We start from the raw sequence: 19,077 nt of genomic DNA, 5'->3' as shown, positions 1-19,077 counted from the left end.
TGGTCGTCATTGTATGGCGGTATTATTTGTTCCTACTGGTAGAACACAGAACGAGCAGTGTGCACCTGTGCACGTGTTTCATTTGTTTGGAGATGCAGACAATTTAAGTTTTTTGTACTGGTATTATTGGTAATACAGTGACCCCCCCCCCCGACCTACGATGGCCCCGACATACCATCATTTCAACATGCGATGGCCTTTCAGAGGCCATCGCATGTTGAATGCAGCATCAACATACGATGCTTTTGTATGTCAGGGCCATCGCATAAACGGCTATCCGGCGGCGCTGACTGCTTCAGCTGCCGCCGGATAGCCGTTTACGTTGCCCCGTGTGCTCCGGTGATGATCTCCTACCTGTCCTCGGGGCTCCGGAGCGTCATCTTCACGATCCCCTCCATCGCCGGCACTCTCCATCGTCGTCATCACGTCGCGCGCACGCCGTCCCGTCATCCTATAAGAGCGGCGTGCGTGCGTAGTGACGTGATGACGGCGACGGAGAGCGGAGAGTGAGGATCCCGGGGAAGCAGAGACGTCCAGAGCGGCGGGGACACCACGGGGACGCGGCGGCAGCGATGGAGGGCGACATCCAGGGCAGCGGTGACGGGTCCAGAGTGGCAGGGACAGGTGAGTACAGCTTCCTATATTTTACATTGCACGGATCCCTCAACATACCATGGTTTCAACAAACGATGGCTCATTTGGAACGGATTACCATCGTATGTTGAGGGACCACTGTACAGTGGAATCTCCCTTAGTGGATACCTCCCTATAGGGAACACCTCCCAAAAGTGGACAGTTTTTAATTCCCCGGCAGAGTCTCATAAGACATAATGTAATTGCACCCTCCGAATAGGAGACATTCCCTATAGCGGACGCGGACACACCTGAAAGGGAACAATAAGGGACAAAACACTCCCAATAGGGGACAATAGTGAACAAAACACTCCCATTAGGGGACAATCAGGCTTATGTGCCGGCCCTATCTTGTACACAGGGCCACCGTCAGGGGGGTACAGCCAATACCCCAGTAAGAGGCCCAGGCCACCCTGCAGAAGCCCCTAGCACAGAAACAGAAGACCAACATATAAACAATGGTCTCCTGCTTCTGTACGTCCACCAGCCACATCATTCACCCATCTCTTTTCCTAATCCCCCCATGCCACTTTATTTCCCCTGTGCCAAATCATCCCCCCCTTTATTACCCCCTGTGCCACATAATTTCCTCTTGATACCCCATATGCTATTTAATTCCCCTTTTATTGCCCTCTTTACAAATTCATCACCCTCTCTTTACCACCCCCTGTGCCATTTTATTCCCCCTTTATCCCCCTGTGCCACTTCATAAAGAGTGGGTTAAAATTTACGCAGAGGGTAATGAAGGGGGGAATTAAATGGCATGGGGAGGGGGGTCAAGGGCAAATGATGTGGCAAAGGAGGTAATGGTGGGGGGATAATTTGACACAAGGCCCAGGGGAATAAGCTGGCACAGGGTATAAAGCAGGGTGAAATGATACGGGGGGATAAGAGGTGATTAACCCCTTAAGGACCAGGTATGAGTACGTCCCTGCGCCCTGGGTCTTAAGGACCAGGCACGTACTCATACGTCTTGGCGAATTTCGCATCCTGTCGAGCGCCGGGCGGGTTGCATAACCGGACGCCTGCTGAAATCGTTCAGCAGGCCTCCAAGGCAAACACCGAGGGGGGTCCCAGGACCCCCACATGTCGGCGATCGCCGCAGATCATCCGCAAAATCGCGCGGGTGATCTGTGGTGATTCCGGTCATTCGGGTCAGTGGTGACCCGATGACCCGGAACTAGATGGTGATCGACGGTGTACGATACACCGCCAATCACCTGCCGTTGCTGGGGAGTGGTGACAATACTGTCACCTCCCCAGCAACGCTACTTTTGGCCGGCGATCGTCTGACCAATAGTAGCGCGGCAGAGGAGGGGTTAACGGTCCCTTCCCGCTGCTGCACCCGCTCTCTGTGTTCAGTCAGCGGGTGCAGCAGTGAGGAGAAGACCGTGGTTCCCCCCTCAGAGCTCCAGAGCCCCCTCACCAGCCTTAGAATAGGGACAGCGGATTGCAGGGACAGGTAGGAGTTTGTAAAGTTAAAAAAGTTTTTTTTAAAAGTCCCCCGACCCCCTAATAGGTCCCCAAGGGTCCTATTAGGGTCTGATCCCTGACCCCGGGTCCTATTAGGGGTTCAGGGAGCTGCATGCGCCATCCGTTTTTTTTTTTGGCCGCAGTTTTTTTTTTACCTTTTAATTAAAAAAAATCACCCCCCTGCCCCCCTAAGAGGTCCCCCAGGGTCCTATTGGGGTCTGGTCCCTTACCCCGGGTCCTATTAGGGGTTCAGGGAGCTGCGTGCGCCACCCCTTTTTTGGGGGGGGCCTCAGCTTTTTTTTTTTTTCTATTACTGTTGTACACTTTTTACAAGCACCAAGCACCACACACTACATACTTCCCCTTGTATGCCCAGCAGTTCATTGCCTACCACCCGATTCGCTTTTGGCCAGGCCCAATGAATGGTATGCCATTAATGCAGCGGAAATGAGGACATTTTGGCGCCTCTCGCTGCATATGGGCCTGGTCAAAAAACCAAGTGCTCGTCATTACTGGAGTGGGGACGTCCTCTATCAGACCGCGCTTTACAGTATGGCGATGACACGGAGGCGGTTCAAGGCCATTCGGAAATGCCTGCATTATGCAGATAATGCAGTGCACTTTAGGTCCACTTATGGGGTACCTCCTTACTCAGAAGAGATGGGGTTACAAATTTTGGGGGTATTTTATGCTATTAACCCTTGCAAAAATGTGAAATTTGGGGGGAAACACACATTTTAGTGAAAAAAAATGTTTTTTTACATATGCAAAAGTCGTGAAACCCCTGTGGGGTATTAAGGCTCACTTTATTCCTTGTTACGTTCCTCATGGGGTCTAGTTTCCAAAATGGTATGCCATGTGTTTTTTTTTTGCTGTTCTGGCACCATTGGGGCTTCCTAATATCGACATGCCCCCCGAGCAAAATTTGCTCTCAAAAAGCCAAATATGACTCCTTCTCTTCTGAGCATTGTAGTTCGCCCATAGTGCACTTCAGGTCAATTTATGGGGTACCTCCATACTCAGAAGAGATGGGGGTTACAAATTTTGGGGGGTATTTTCTGCTATTAACCCTTACAAAAGTGTGAAATTTGGGGGGAAACACCCATTTTAGTGAAAAATTTTTTTTTGCAAATGCAAAAGTTGTGAAACACCTGTGGGGTATTAAGGCTCACTTTATTCCTTGTTACGTTCCTCATGGGGTCTAGTTTCCAAAATGGTATGCCATGTGTTTTTTTTTTTTGCTGTTCTGGCACCATAGGGGCTTCCTAAATGCAACATGCCCCCCAAAAACCATTTCAGAAAAACTTACTCTCCAAAATCCCCTTGTCACTCCTTCGCTTCTGAGCCCTCTACTGCGCCCACCGAACACTTTATATAGACATACGAGGTATGTGCTTACTCGACACAAATTGGGCTACAAATACAAGTATACATTTTCTCCTTTTACCCCTTGTAAAAATTCAAAAATTGGGTCTACAAGAGCATGCAAGTGTGAAAAATGAAGATTGTGAATTTTCTCCTTCACTTTGCTGCTATTCCTGTGAAACACCTAAAGGGTTAAAATGCTGACTGAATGTCATTTTGAATATTTTGGGGAGGGGGGTGCAGTTTTTATAATGGGGTCTATTATGGAGTATTTCTAATATGAAGACCCTTCATATCCACTTCAAACCTGAACTGGTCCCTGAAAAATAGTGAGTTTGAAAATTTTGTGAAAAATTGGAAAATTGCTGCTGAACTTTGAATCCCTCTGGTGTCTTCCAAAAGTAAAAACTTGTCAATTTTATGATGCCAACATAAAGTAGACATATTGTATTTGTGAATAAAATTTTTTTTTATTTGGAATATCCATTTTCCTTACAAGCAGAGAGCTTCAAAGTTAGAAAAATGTAAAATTTTAAATTTTTTCATAAAATTTTGGGATTTTTCACCAAGAAAGGATGCAAGTTACCACAAAAATTTACCACCATGTTAAAGTAGAACATGTCACGAAAAAACTATCTCGGAATCAGAATGATAACTAAAAGCATTTCAGAGTTATTAATGTTTAAATTGACAGTGGTCAGATGTTCAAAAAACGCTCTGGTCCTAAGGTGTAAAATGGCCTGGTCCTTAACCCCTTAAAAGGACCAGGGTTTTTCCGTTTTTGCACTTTCGTTTTTTCCTCCTTACCTTTTAAAAATCATAACCCTTTCAATTTTCCACCAAAAAATCCATATTATGGCTTATTTTTTGCGTCGCCAATTCTACTTTGCAGTGACATTAGTCATTTTACCCAAAAATGCACGGCGAAACAGAAAAAAAATCATTGTGCGACAAAATCAAAGAAAAAACGCCATTTTGTAACTTTTGGGGGCTTCCGTTTCTACGCAGTGCATATTTCGGCAAAAATTACACCATATCTTTATTCTGTAGGTCCATACGGTTAAAATGATACCCTACTTATATAGGTTTGATTTTGTCGAACTTCTGGAAAAAATCATAACTACATGCAGGAAAATTTATACATTTAAAAATGTCATCTTCTGACCCCTATAACTTTTTTATTTTTCCACGTACAGGGCGGTATGAGGACTCTTTTTTTGCGCCGTGATCAGACTTTTTGATCACTTTTTATTCATTTTTTAATGGTATAAAAAGTGACCAAAAATGCGCTCTTTTGGACTTTGGAATTTTTTTGCACGTACACCATTGACCGTGCGGTTTAATTAATGATATATTTTTATATTTCAGACATTTACGCATGCGGCGATACCACATATGTTTATTTTTTTTTACACCGTTTTATTTTTTTTATGGGAAAAGGGGGGTGATTCAAACTTTTATTAGGGAAGGGGTTAAATGACCTTTATTAACATTTTTTTTTTACTTTTTTTTTGCAGTGTTATAGGTCCCATAGGGACCTATAACACTGCACACACTGATCTTCTACACAGATCACAGGCGTGTATTAACACGCCTGTGATCAGTGTTATCGGCGCTTGACTGCTCCTGCCTGGATCTCAGGCACGGAGCAGTCATTCGCCGATCGGACACCGAGGAGGCAGGTAAGGGCCCTCCCGGTGTCCTTTCAGTTGTTCGGGACGCCGCGATTTCACCGCGGCAGTCCCGAACAGCCCGACTGAGCAGCTGGGTCACTTTCACTTTAGAAGCGGCGGTCAGCTTTGACCGCCGCTTCTAAAGGGTTAATACCGCACATCGCCGCGATCAGCGATGTGTGGTATTAGCCGCGGGTCCCGGCCGTTGATTAGCGTCGGGACCGACGCGATATGATGCAGGATCGCGGCGCGATCCCGCTTCATATCGCGGGAGCCGGCGCAGGACGTAAATGTACGTCCTGCGTCATTAAGGGGTTAAAGGGTACCCTCATCAAAAAAACTTTTGATATATTAAAGATTAATGTATGCAGAATAACTTTACAATTGCATGTTATTAAAAAATATGCTTCTTTCTATTTAATTTTCCACTTTGAAGAAATGACCACTAGGGGTCTCCCTACCAGTCCTGGCAGCAAGCATTTCAGACTCATGCTGGAGTCCTAAACACTACGAGCTGCCAGTCTGCTTTGTTCACAAAGGAGAACACTCAGAGCTGCCAGCCTGCTTTGTTCACAGCCTGTTTGGCTGTGAACAAAGCAGGCTGGCAGCTCTGAGTGTTTAGGACTCCAGTATGAGTCAGAAATGCTTGCTGACAGGACTGATCGGGAAAAATACAATAGAAAGAAGCATATTTTTCAATAACATGTTATTGGAAAGTTATTCAACATTCATTAATCTAAAATATATCAAAATTTATTTGATGAGAGGTACCCTTTAACCCCTTGGGGACGGAGCCCATTATGACCCTAAGGACGGGAGCATTTTTTGCAAATCTGACCACTGTCACTTTAAGCATTAATAACTCTGGAATGCTTTTACTTATAAATTTGATTCCGAGCTTGTTTTTTCGTGACATATTCTACTTTATGTTAGTGGTAAATTTTCGGCGATACTTGCATCCTTTCTTGGTGAAAAATGTGAAAATTTCATGAAAAATTTGAAAAATTAGCATTTTTCTAACTTTGAAGCTCTCTACTTATAAGGAATATGGATATTCCAAATAAATTATATATTGATTCACATATACAATATGTCTACTTTATGTTTGCATCATAAAATTGATGAGTTTTTACTTTTGGAAGACATCAGAGGGCTTCAAAGTTCAGCAACAATTTTCCAATTTTTCGCAATATTTTCAAAATCGGAATTTTTCAGGGACCAGTTCAGGTTTGATGTGGATTTGAAGGGTCTTCTGGTTAGAAATACCCGATAAATGACCCCATTATAAAAACTGCACCCCTCAAAATATTCAAAATGACATTCAGTAAGTGTGTTAACCCTTTAGGTGTTTCACAGGAATAGCAGCAAAGTGAAGGAGAAAATTCAAAATCTTCATTTTTCACACTGGCATGTTCTTGTTGACCCAGTTTTTGAATTTTTACAAGGGGTAAAAGGAAAAAAATCCTCTCAAAATTTGTAACCCAATTTCTCTCGAGTAAGAAAATACCTCATATGTGTATGTCAAGTGTTCGGCAGGCGCAGTAGAGGGCTTAGAAGCGAAGGAGCAACAATGGGATTTAGGAGAGTGAGTCTTTCTGAAATGGTTTTTGGGGGGCATGTCCCATTTAGAAAGCCCCTATGGTGCCAGGACAGCAAAAAAAAACACATCGCACACTATTATGGAAACGACACCCCTCAAGGAACATAACAAGGGGTACGGTGAGCCTTAACACCCCACAGGTGTTTTACAAGTTTTTGTTAAAGTCGGATGTGTAAATGAAAAAAAAAAATTTTCCACTAAAATGCTGGTTTTTCCCCAAATTTTACTTTTTTACAAAGGGTAGTAGGAGAAAATGCCCCCCAAAATTTGTAACCCCATTTCTTCTGAGTATGGAAATACCCCATGTTTGGACGTCAAGTGCACTGCGAGCGAACTACAATGCTCAGAAGAGAAGGAGCGCCATTGAGCTTTTAGAGAGATAATTTGTTTGGAATGGAAGTCGGGGGCCATGTGCATTTACAAAGCCCCCCGTGGTACCAGAACAGTGGACCCCCCCACATGTGACCCCATTTTGGAAACTACACCCCTCACGGAATGTAATAAGGGGTACAGTGAGCATTTACACCCCACTGGTGTTTGACAGATCTTTGGAACAGTGGGCTGTGCAAACAAAAACATTTTATTTTTCATTTTCACGTACCACTGTCCCAAAAATCTGTCAGACCCCTGTGGGGCGTAAATGCTCACTGTACCCCTTATTACATTCCGTGAGGGGTGTAGTTTCCAAAATGGGGTCACATGTGGGTATTTATTTTTTTGCATTTATGTCAGAACCGCTGTAAAATCATCCACCCCTGTGCAAATCACCAATTTCGGCTTCAAATGTACATGGTGCGCTCTCACTCCTTGTTATGCGCCCGCAGAGCATTTTACGCCCACATATGGGGTATTTCCGTACTCAGGAGAAATTGCGTTACAAATTTTGGGGGTCTTTTTTTCCTTTTACCTCTTGTGAAAATAAAAAGTAAAGGGCAACACCAGCATGTTAGTGTAAAAAAATTTTTTTTTTACACTAACAGGCTGGTGTAGACCCCAACTTTTCCTTTTCATAAGGGGTAAAAGGAGAAGAAGCCTCAAAAAATTTGTAGTGCAATTTCTCCCGAGTACGGAGATACCCCATATGTGGCCCTAAACTGTTTCCTTGAAATACGACAGGGCTCCAAAGTGAGAGAGCGCCATGCGCATTTGAGGACTAAATTAGGGATTGCATAGGGGTGGACATAGGGGTATTCTACGCCAGTGATTCCCAAACAGGGTGCCTCCAGCTGTTGCTAAACTCCCAGCATGCCTGGAAAATCAGTGGCTGTCCGGAAATGCTGGGAGTTGTAGTTTTGCAACAGCTGGAGGCTCCGTTTTGGAAACCTTGCTGTACAATACGTTTTTCATTTTTACTGGGCCCCCCCCCCCCCCCCAATAAAAATGAAAAACGTATTGTACAGCAGTGTTTCCAAAACGGAGCCTCCAGCTGTTGCAAAACTACAACTCCCAGCATTTCCGGACAGCCACTGATTGTCCAGGCATGCTGGGAGTTTAGCAACAGCTGGAGGCAGTGTAAGGGGGTGTATATGTAGTGTTTTACTCTTTATTAGGTGTTAGTGTAGTGTAGTGTAGTGTTTTTAGGGTACATTCACACTGTCGGGTTACGGTGAGTTTCCCGCTAGGAATTTGCGCTGCGGCGAAAAATTAGCTCATACTTGAAGCAGGAAACTTGCTGTAAACCCGCCCGTGTATGTTCACATGGGGGGGGGGGGGGGGTGGGGGCAAACCTCCAGCTGTTTCAAAACTACAACTCCCAGCATGCACGGTCTGTCAGTACATGCTGGGAGTTGTAGTTTTACAACAGCTGGAGGCACACTGGTTGGAAAACCTTCAGTTAGGTTCTGTTACCTAACTCAGTATTTTCCAACCAGTGAGCCTCCAGCTTTTGCAAAACTACAACTCCCAGCATGCACGGTCTGTCAGTACATGCTGGGAGTTGTAGTTTTGCAACAGCTGGAGGCACACTGGTTGGAAAACCTTCAGTTAGGTTCTGTTACCTAACTCAGTATTTTCCAACCAATGAGCCTCCAGCTGTTGCAAAACTACAACTCCCAGCATGCACGGTCTGTCAGTACATGCTGGGAGTTGTAGTTTTGAAACAGCTGGAGGCACACTGGTTGGAAAATACTGAGTTGGGTTCTGTTACCTAACTCAGTATTTTACAACCAGTGTGCCTCCAGCTGTTGCAAAACTACAATTCCCAGCATGTCTGATCACAGAAGGGCATGCTGGGAGATGTAGTTATGCAACAGCTGGAGGTACGCAACTACAACTCCCAGCATGCCGAGACAGCTGTTTTCTGTGTGGGCATGCTGGAATTTGTAGTTTTGCAACATCTGGAGTGCTACAATTTAGAGACCACTGAACAGTTATCTCCAAACTGTGGACCTCCAGATGTTGCAAAACTACAACTCCCAGCATGCCCAGACAGCAAACAGCTGTGTGGGCATGCTAGGAGTAGTAGTTTTGCAAGATCTAGAGGGCAGTATAGAGATCACTGTGCAGTGGTCTCTAAACTGCAGACCTCCAGCTGTTGCAAAACTACAAATTCCAGCATGCCCACACAGCAAACAGCTGTCTGGGCATGCTGGGAGTTGTAGTTTTGCAACATCTGGAGGGCTACAGTCTAGAGACCACTAGTCACCGGCTTCCGTCGCATCCGGGAGCCGTCCTCTTCTGCCGCACGCCGCCGCAGATCTCCGTCGCCGACCGCCGATCCCCGTCGCTCCGCTGCCTTCGGAGGGGTAAGTGGACTCCGGCGCCGCTCCTCTTCGTTTTCCCCGTTCTGCCCCGCCTATTGTGGGAGGGCAGGACGGGGAAAACGAAAGTAACCCCCCCCGCCCCAGATCTGCTATTGGTGGTCGCGTCTAGACCACCAATAGCAGAGATAGGAGGGGCGGCAACTCTGCCACCTCACTCCTATCGCTTTAGGGGGATCGTGGGTGTCTTAGACACCCGCGATCCCCCTTCTATTCCGGGTCACCGGGTCACCATAGACCCGTAATGACCTGGAATCGGCGCAAATCGCAAGTGTGAATTCACTTGCGATTTGCGCCGATCGCCGACATGGGGGGGTCTAATGACCCCCCTGGGCATTTGCACGGGGTGCCTGCTGATAGATATCAGCAGTCACCCCGGCCCGGTCCCCGCCCGGCACGCGGCGGGGGCCGAAATTCCCACGGGCGTATGGATACGCCCTTCGTCCTTAAGTACCAGGACGCAAGGGCGTATGCATACGCCCTTTGTCCCCAACAGGTTAAGGGGATAAAAGGCACTGGGAGATTCTAGTGTTTTTATCATGTTTTATGGCTAATTACACATGATAACAATTTTCTTAGGAAGTATGTTAGAAAAGTTAATGTCTTGCCAAGATGTACAACATATAAAAGGTTTTTCTATCTGACAGTGCCCATTTAAAGGAAAACGGTCATCCCAATCACCCACACTAAACCCAATACAGCAGGTTATAGTGCAGGTGAACAGGAGACCAATGCGGGGTCTCTGACTAATATACATACCTTCAGTCCGGCACCTGGTCCCTCTGAATATCGGCTTCTATGTGCGTTGAGATGAGCGCTGGAGGCGGGGCCCGCAGGCTGGATTGGAATATTCATTGTTGCTGGTCACATAAGCGCTCAGTAGGCACAGGCGCTCATGTGGCCGGCAACACTGAATATTCCAATCCAGCCGGCGGGCCCCACCTCCAGTGTGCAATTCAGGGAAGATGGAAGTCAATGTTCAGAGTAACCCGGGCGCTGGACTGAAGGTATGTATATTAGTCAGAGACCCTGCATTGTTCTCCTGTTCACCCGCTCTATAACCTGGTGTATTGGAACAAACAACAAAAAACGTGGTCTCAAATGGCAGGAGGTGCTCAACCCCAAATGCGGTTGTGCATTTATACTGGGGGAGCAGATCCTGCCCTTGTAGTCCGTTGCTAAGGGCGATCCCCAGCATAAAAATGCATACAATGGAGGATGCCTGCAGCGGACTACAAGTGCCACAATAGAATCCTACACCAGATAAACGGTGTGGATGTGTAACAATAAGAATACAATACAGGAATATGGGTGCACTACTGTAGTAGATGTATACAATGACATTGGCTATCCCTCAACACTGATGTTAAAATTGAGACATTCGCCAGTGTATCCTTATATGAAGGACACACCAGAGCCCGCACACCAACGCCAAGGTTTCTCAAGATGGTGCGAGACCTAACGCTAATCCTACCTGTGCTTGATAAGCAAAACAGGGGCCAGTGGGCAATTACGGCAGCATTCGGTCGACTCACAACTTCCTCCCAGATACCCTCCAGCGTGACTGAGCACACATGCAATGGGAGGAGGGAGGCAAGCTGCAAGCCCCACCTGAGTTGGCTAATATGGGTGCCTGGCCTCACAGGTGCTACCTTAATGCTCCCATTGCATGTGTGCTCAGTCACGCTGGAGGGTATCTGGGAGGAAGTTGTGAGTCGACCGAATGCTGCCGTAATTGCCCACTGGCCCCTGTTTTGCTTATCAAGCACAGGTAGGATTAGCGTTAGGTCTCGCACCATCTTGAGAAACCTTGGCGTTGGTGTGCGGGCTCTGGTGTGTCCTTCATATAAGGATACACTGGCGAATGTCTCAATTTTAACATCAGTGTTGAGGGATAGCCAATGTCATTGTTACGCCTAGCGCTCCGGGTCCCCGCTCCTCCCCGGAGCGCTTACGGCGTCTCTCTCCCCGCAGCGCCCCGGTCGGTCCCGCTGACCGGGAGCGCTGCACTGTCATGGCCGTCGGGGATGCGATTCGCACTTACCCGTTCCCGTCCCCTGCTGTCATGTGCTGGCGCGCGCGGCTCCGCTCTCTAGGGCGCGCGCGCGCCAGCTCCCTGAGACTTAAAGGGCCAGCGCACCAATGATTGGTGCCTGGCCCAATTAGCTTAATTGGCTTCCACCTGCTCCCAGACTATATCTGATCTCTGCCCCTGCACTCCCCTGCCGGATCTTGTTGCCTTAGAGCCTAGTGAAAGCGTTACTGTGTTTGTCCATACTGTGTACTTGACCTCCTGCTATTACCTTATTGACTACGATCCTTGCTGCCTGCCCCGACCTTCTGCTACGTCCGACCTTGCTTCTGTCTACTCCCTTGTACCGTGCCTATCTTCAGCAGTCAGAGAGGTTGAGCCGTTGCTAGTGGATACGACCTGGTCACTACCGCCGCAGCAAGACCATCCCGCTTTGCGGCGGGCTCTGGTGAACTCCAGTAGTGACTTAGAACCGGTCCACTAGCACGGTCCACGCCAATCCCTCTCTGGCACAGAGGATCCACCTCCTGCCAGCCGGCATCGTGACAGTAGATCCGGCCATGGATCCCGCTGAGGTTCTCCTGCCTTCTATCTCTGATCTCACCACGGTGGTCGCCCAGCAATCCCGACAGATCGCCCATCTAACCCACCAGCAGTCGGAAGTGTCCACCATGGTGCAGCAACTTCAGTCGCAACTTCTGCCTCAGCTTCAGCAATCATCTCCTCCGCCAGCTCCTGCACCTCCTCCGCAGCGAGTGGCCGCCTCAGGCCTACGACTATCCTTGCCGGATAAATTTGATGGGGACTCTAAGTTTTGCCGTGGCTTTCTTTCACAATGTTCCCTGCACTTGGAGATGATGTCGGACCAGTTTCCTACTGAAAGGTCTAAGGTGGCTTTCGTAGTCAGCCTTCTGTCTGGAAAAGCCCTGTCATGGGCCACACCGCTCTGGGACCGCGATGACCCCGTCACTGCCTCTGTACACTCCTTCTTCTCGGAAATTCGAAGTGTCTTTGAGGAACCTGCCCGAGCCTCTTCTGCTGAGACTGCCCTGCTGAACCTGGTCCAGGGTAATTCTTCCGTTGGCGAGTACGCCATACAATTCCGTACGCTTGCTTCTGAACTATCCTGGAATAATGAGGCCCTCTGCGCGACCTTTAAAAAAGGCCTATCCAGCAACATTAAAGATGTCCTGGCCGCACGAGAAATTCCTGCTAACCTGCATGAACTCATTCATCTAGCCACTCGCATTGACATGCGTTTTTCTGAGAGACATCAAGAGCTCCGCCAGGAAAAAGACTTAGATCTCTGGGCACCTCTCCCACAGTCTCCGTTGCAATCTACGCCTAGGCCTCCCGCCGAGGAGGCCATGCAAGTGGATCGGTCTCGCCTGACCCAGGAGGAGAGGAATCGCCGTAGGGAAGAAAATCTTTGTCTGTACTGTGCCAGTACCGAACATTTCTTGGTGGATTGCCCTATCCGTCCTCCACGTCTGGGAAACGCACGCTCGCACCCAGCTCTCGTGGGTGTGGCGTCTCTTGATTCAAAGTCGGCTTCTCCACGTCTCACGGTGCCCGTGCGGATTTCGCCTTCAGCCAACTCCTCCCTCTCAGCCGTGGCCTGCCTGGACTCTGGTGCCTCTGGGAATTTTATTCGGGAGTCCTTGGTGAATAAATTCCGCATCCCGGTGACCCGTCTCGTCAAGCCACTCTACATTTCCGCGGTCAACGGAGTCAGGTTGGATTGCACCGTGCGTTACCGCACGGAGCCCCTCCTAATGTGCATCGGACCTCATCACGAAAAAATTGAGTTTTTGGTCCTCTCCAATTGCACTTCCGAAATTCTCCTTGGACTACCCTGGCTTCAACACCATTCCCCAACCCTGGATTGGTCCACAGGGGAGATCAAGAGCTGGGGTACCTCTTGTTTCAAGGACTGCCTTAAACCGGTTCCCAGTACTCCCTGCCGTGACCCTGTGGTTCCCCCTGTATCCGGTCTCCCTAAGGTCTTTATGGACTCTGCCTGCCATAAGAAGTGCCTCTCCCCCCCTCCCAGTCCAGTCAGGCAAGCCTCGGTGCCTCCTCATGGCCCCCGTCCTGGTGTCACACTGCCCCGTGCCAGGCCTCGCCCTCTGCCCTCCCTCCCCATTCCCACTCCTGCTGTACTGCCTGCCGTTGAGGAATCCCTCCATTCTTTCCCGGTGTCCTCATCCCAGGGGAGGCAGTTACCGGACAAAGAGAAGGGGAGACCTAAGGGGGGGGGGTACTGTTACGCCTAGCGCTCCGGGTCCCCGCTCCTCCCCGGAGCGCTTACGGCATCTCTCTCTCCGCAGCGCCCCGGTCGGTCCCGCTGACCGGGAGCGCTGCACTGTCATGGCCGTCGGGGATGCGATTCGCACAGCGGGACGCGCCCGCTCGCGAATCGCATCCCAGGTCACTTACCCGTTCCCGTCCCCTGCTGTCATGTGCTGGCGCGCGCGGCTCCGCTCTCTAGGGCGCGCGCGCGCCAGCTCCCTGAGACTTAAAGGGCCAGCGCACCAATGATTGGTGCCTGGCCCAATTAGCTTAATTGGCTTCCACCTGCTCCCAGACTATATCTGATCTCTGCCCATGCACTCCCCTGCCGGATCTTGTTGCCTTAGAGCCTAGTGAAAGCGTTACTGTGTTTGTCCATACTGTGTACTTGACCTCCTGCTATTACCTTATTGACTACGATCCTTGCTGCCTGCCCCGACCTTCTGCTACGTCCGACCTTGCTTCTGTCTACTCCCTTGTACCGTGCCTATCTTCAGCAGTCAGAGAGGTTGAGCCGTTGCTAGTGGATACGACCTGGTCACTACCGCCGCAGCAAGACCATCCCGCTTTGCGGCGGGCTCTGGTGAACTCCAGTAGTGACTTAGAACCGGTCCACTAGCACGGTCCACGCCAATCCCTCTCTGGCACAGAGGATCCACCTCCTGCCAGCCGGCATCGTGACAGTCATTGTATACATCTACCACAGTAGTGCACCCATATTCCTGTATTGTAACCTGGTGTATTGGGTTTAGTGTGGGTGAACGGGATGTACGTTTTCCTTTAAGGTTAGTAGGCAAATAACCGTAACTTAGTGAAAGAATTACTATACCTTAATTACTATATCTTATTGTTAGCACAACCACAATCTTACAAAAAAATAGAATGTCACTGCTGCAGTCAATGTGTGGTCACCTTATGTTGTCACAATAGACTTTAAGTTAGCTTGCACAGGGAAATGGAGCAGACTCAAGAGGTTGTCCATGGGATTTTTGTTTGGAAAAAGGGGGCAGATTAGGTGAATTAAATGTAAAATTAGCATTACTAATCTCTTATTCCCAACAGCTCTCAATTTGATACTGCCCTGGTCCCTGTTGATCTCTACTTCCTGGTCCTTTCTTGATACACAGGAAATGCCCAATCACTGATTAAGGCAGATCAGCCACTGTGGCCAATGATTGGATGAGTAGGCATTTTCTGTATGTCAAGATGGGTCCAAGAAGTGAAGATTATTAAGGTGAATAGTATTTATTTAATTTTTCACCCAGTTGGCCCCTTTCAAAAATAAAATAATTTCACTGGACAACCCATTTAGTGTAAGTGTATGTTACGCCTAGCGCTCCGGGTCCCCGCTCCTCCCCGGAGCGCTTACGGCGTCTCTCTCTCCGCAGCGCCCCGGTCGGTCTCGCTGACCGGGAGCGCTGCACTGTCATGGCCGTCGGGGATGCGATTCGCACAGCGGGACGCGCCCGCTCGCGAATCGCATCCCAGGTCACTTACCCGTTCCCGTCCCCTGCTGTCATGTGCTGGCGCGCGCGGCTCCGCTCTCTAGGGCGCGCGCGCGCCAGCTCCCTGAGACTTAAAGGGCCAGTGCACCAATGATTGGTGCCTGGCCCAATTAGCTTAATTGGCTTCCACCGTCTCCCAGACTATATCTGTTCTCTGTCCCTGCACTTCCCGGCGGGATCTTGTTGCCTTAGAGCCTAGTGAAAGCGTTACTGTGTTTGTCCATACTGTGTATTTGACCTCCTGCTTTTCCTTATTGACTACGATTCTTGCTGCCTGCCCCGACCTTCTGCTACGTCCGACCTTGCTTTGTCTACTCCCTTGTACCGCGCCTATCTTCAGCAGTCAGAGAGGTTGAGCCGTTGCTAGTGGATACGACCTGGTCACTACCGCCGCAGCAAGACCATCCCGCTTTGCGGCGGGCTCTGGTGAACACCAGTAGTGACTTAGAACCGGTCCACTAGCACGGTCCACGCCAATCCCTCTCTGGCACAGAGGATCCACCTCCTGCCAGCCGGCATCGTGACAGTGTACTGTATTTCATGCCCTAAATGCTGAAATTTTAAAATCTACTTTCCTTTTTACCAATGTGTGGAAGTACTATATAGTATAAATAATGTGACACTCAATACATTTAGTATAACTTTTACTTCAAGATCATAAGATGATTTTTATATGACTTTTCTTTTATACTATGTCAACACATTCCACAGCACCATATGGAGAATGCAATGCTACAGCAATCGAGGCTTTGATACCAGACATATGTCACTCAATTCTATGTCATTACCTTGTTCTGACAAGAAAATACAGCAAAACAAATAATAATAATAATATATATGATATATATATATATATATATATATATATATATATATATATATTTGCAGACAAATTAAGACCCTTTGGTTTACGTCAAGTCAAATATTTTAATGTGAATGACAGGGTGTTTCTAGAGGGATTTGGCAGGGCACAGTCTGTGGGTTCTAGGTACCATGGAAACCCTAAAAAGTCACGTTGTCTTGGCTGGGGTATTTAGATACAGGACAAGTACAGAAAACTAAATTTTTGCCCTGAGTGAAGGAAAGTCACACTATGACAGATGTCATCTTTATTGTCACTTACCATTCATAGCACATAACTCTTCTGTGTCACTTCCACTTTTCTTCCTTCCCGGGGAGGTGAAGAACCGATGTAATTGCACAATATTACAATCATGTCCTAGCAAATGCTTGGTCTGTTATATCTGGATGTAGCTAATAATTCTATATGAAAATAGCTCATCATACTCCCATCTCTCGGACGTCATAGTGAGCACCGGCTTTGCATTCACACTTCAGATAGATAATCGGAACATGTCTGGACTGGAACTGTCCGTAATTTATTTCACATCTTCTCAGCTTATCCTGACCGTATTGGGTGTCCTTGAAATGACACAAAATACTTTTCTGTCCTGTTATAGGATTCTGGACACAAGCAGAACAAAAACTTTTCACTACTCCAAAAATAATACAGGGCTGCATTATAGAATTGGCATAATGTAAGACCCTCAAAAACTTCGGCCACTACGGTGCCTATTATGTAGGCACTTAATGATAACATGTTGGCATTATATGCTGAATTGTTTTGACCCAATGAAGCAGTATTGTTTGGGTAATGTCGTGACAGTATTACACTTTTCCTGGGAATCCTTCACTCACCAGACAAATAAAGCCTATACCCCACTGTTGATAGACAGGTATGGACATCTCCTTTAAAGGGGTATTCCGCCCCTAGACATCTCATCCTCTGTTCAAAGGATAGGAGATAAGATGTCTTATCACGGGGGTCCCACCACTGGGACCCCCCACAATCTCCGTGCAGACACCCAGCATTCTGAAAGTTGAAGGGGTGAAGCCACACCACGCCCCTTCCATTCATGTCTATGGGAGGGAGAGTGGTGGCTGCCATGACCATGACGTCACGCATGACATCACGACCACGGCTCCCCAAGCCCAGCATTCTGAAAATAATTTGTACATCTTAACTTCTATCCTTTTGGATAGGGGATAAGATGTCAGGGGGCAGAGTACCTCTTTAAATACTAGACATAATCAATGTTTGTGTGCTTCCCCTGAAGTTGCCCCAGAGTGAAAAAACATTTAGACCTTAAAGAGATACTCCGCCCCTAGACATCTTATCCCCTATCCAAAGGACCGCCGCCCCCCCCCCCCCCCGCGATCTCTGCTGTGGCACCCCAGTCATCTGTGGCACGAGCAAACTTTCGATGCGGCACCAGAGGCTCGTGACGTCACGGCCACGCCCCCTCACGCCCTCCCTCTCTATGCAAGTCTATGGGAGGGGGCATGATGGATGCCACGCCCCCTCCCATAGACTTGCATTGAGAGGGCGTGGTGTGATGTCACGAGGGGGCTTGACCGTGACATCACGAGCCTTCGGCACCGCATATGGCGTTCTAAACGAACGCCGGGTGCTGTAGGGAGATCGCGGAATACCCCTTTAATGTAAACCGTGGTTTATCTTGACTGAATTCTTTGAGCTCATGATGGTAACTTATATTACTGTATAATAAGTATCTATTACCTCCGTGCTGGAACCCAGAAGTGCAAGAGATTTTATTTTATTTTTTTAACGCCATTCCATGGATGTAAAACTGAGTTGCAATGATGCCCAGCTTCAATTTGCATTCATATACTGTCGGGCCAAACACATTACACAAGCGACATATGGGTACAAACAAGAAGACGTTACGAAACGCATTTGGCTGCCAACAGCTTCCAGTTAAGTACCTGGTTTTCTGTATAACACCCCCTCTCCACGTATACGTTTAGTGCACCCATTATGACATCCTTTATTTGCGCTCAGCATTGTTGTTATTTTCTTATTACACACATATGTCCTCCATTTATTCCCTTGAGGGACATTTGTACAAAGCTCGCCACTAAGAATAACTGTTTCCATTCCTTTATTTGATTTCCTGTAGGAAAAGAAGGAAAATATATAATTGTATTTGTTTCTGAATTTAACCCCTGTGCTGCCGGATGACTTCTTCATGTAGGATCCTGCCGGTTGGCTGCTGGACAGTTAGGCTAAGTTTCCACTTGTTTTTTTCTCTCAGTTTTTGAAATACTGCCACTCCAGTTTTTGAGCAAAATCCAGAAGTGAATTCAAAAGGAATAGGACTTATACTTCTCCTCCCTTATGGATCCACTTCTGACTTTGGCTCAAAAACTGCCAGAAAAAAAAAAACAAGTGGAAACTTAGCCTTAGGCAGATTTTGCCCGTGGAATCCTTTAGGACAAGAAAAAAAAAATATTCATACTAAGTTATTATTGAAATAAAAATATCCTTTTTCTCTTGTAATAATTCCGTAGAAGAGAAATACTTTCAATATTGTCGCTAATATGGTATAGTTACGGTAAGTATTTTATTTACTTAAAAAATTCCCTGGGGGTAAAATAAAAAGTATATCATATGAGAAAACATACAAGTGGTGGTAAAGCATCAGAAGAGCCATTTTAAAACAAGTGTCCAATTACAAAACTACAACTCGAACTGGAACTGTGAGTTGTATTTTTGCAGCAGCTGAAGACCCTCATGTTTAGAAACCCTGTTATTGACAGGGGCGGACATTCTGCAGATTTGCTTGATTCGGTAGCACTAGGACCATGTTGGTGAGGGTGTGATGTATACCGCTGGATCCTGGGCTAGGCACGGGGGCAAATAATGACTCCGACGCCAAGTTAC

This window comes from Hyla sarda, chromosome 2 (assembly GCF_029499605.1).
Source record: "Hyla sarda isolate aHylSar1 chromosome 2, aHylSar1.hap1, whole genome shotgun sequence".
NCBI lineage: Eukaryota > Metazoa > Chordata > Amphibia > Anura > Hylidae > Hyla > Hyla sarda.
Note: the sequence above shows the minus strand (reverse complement) of the source record.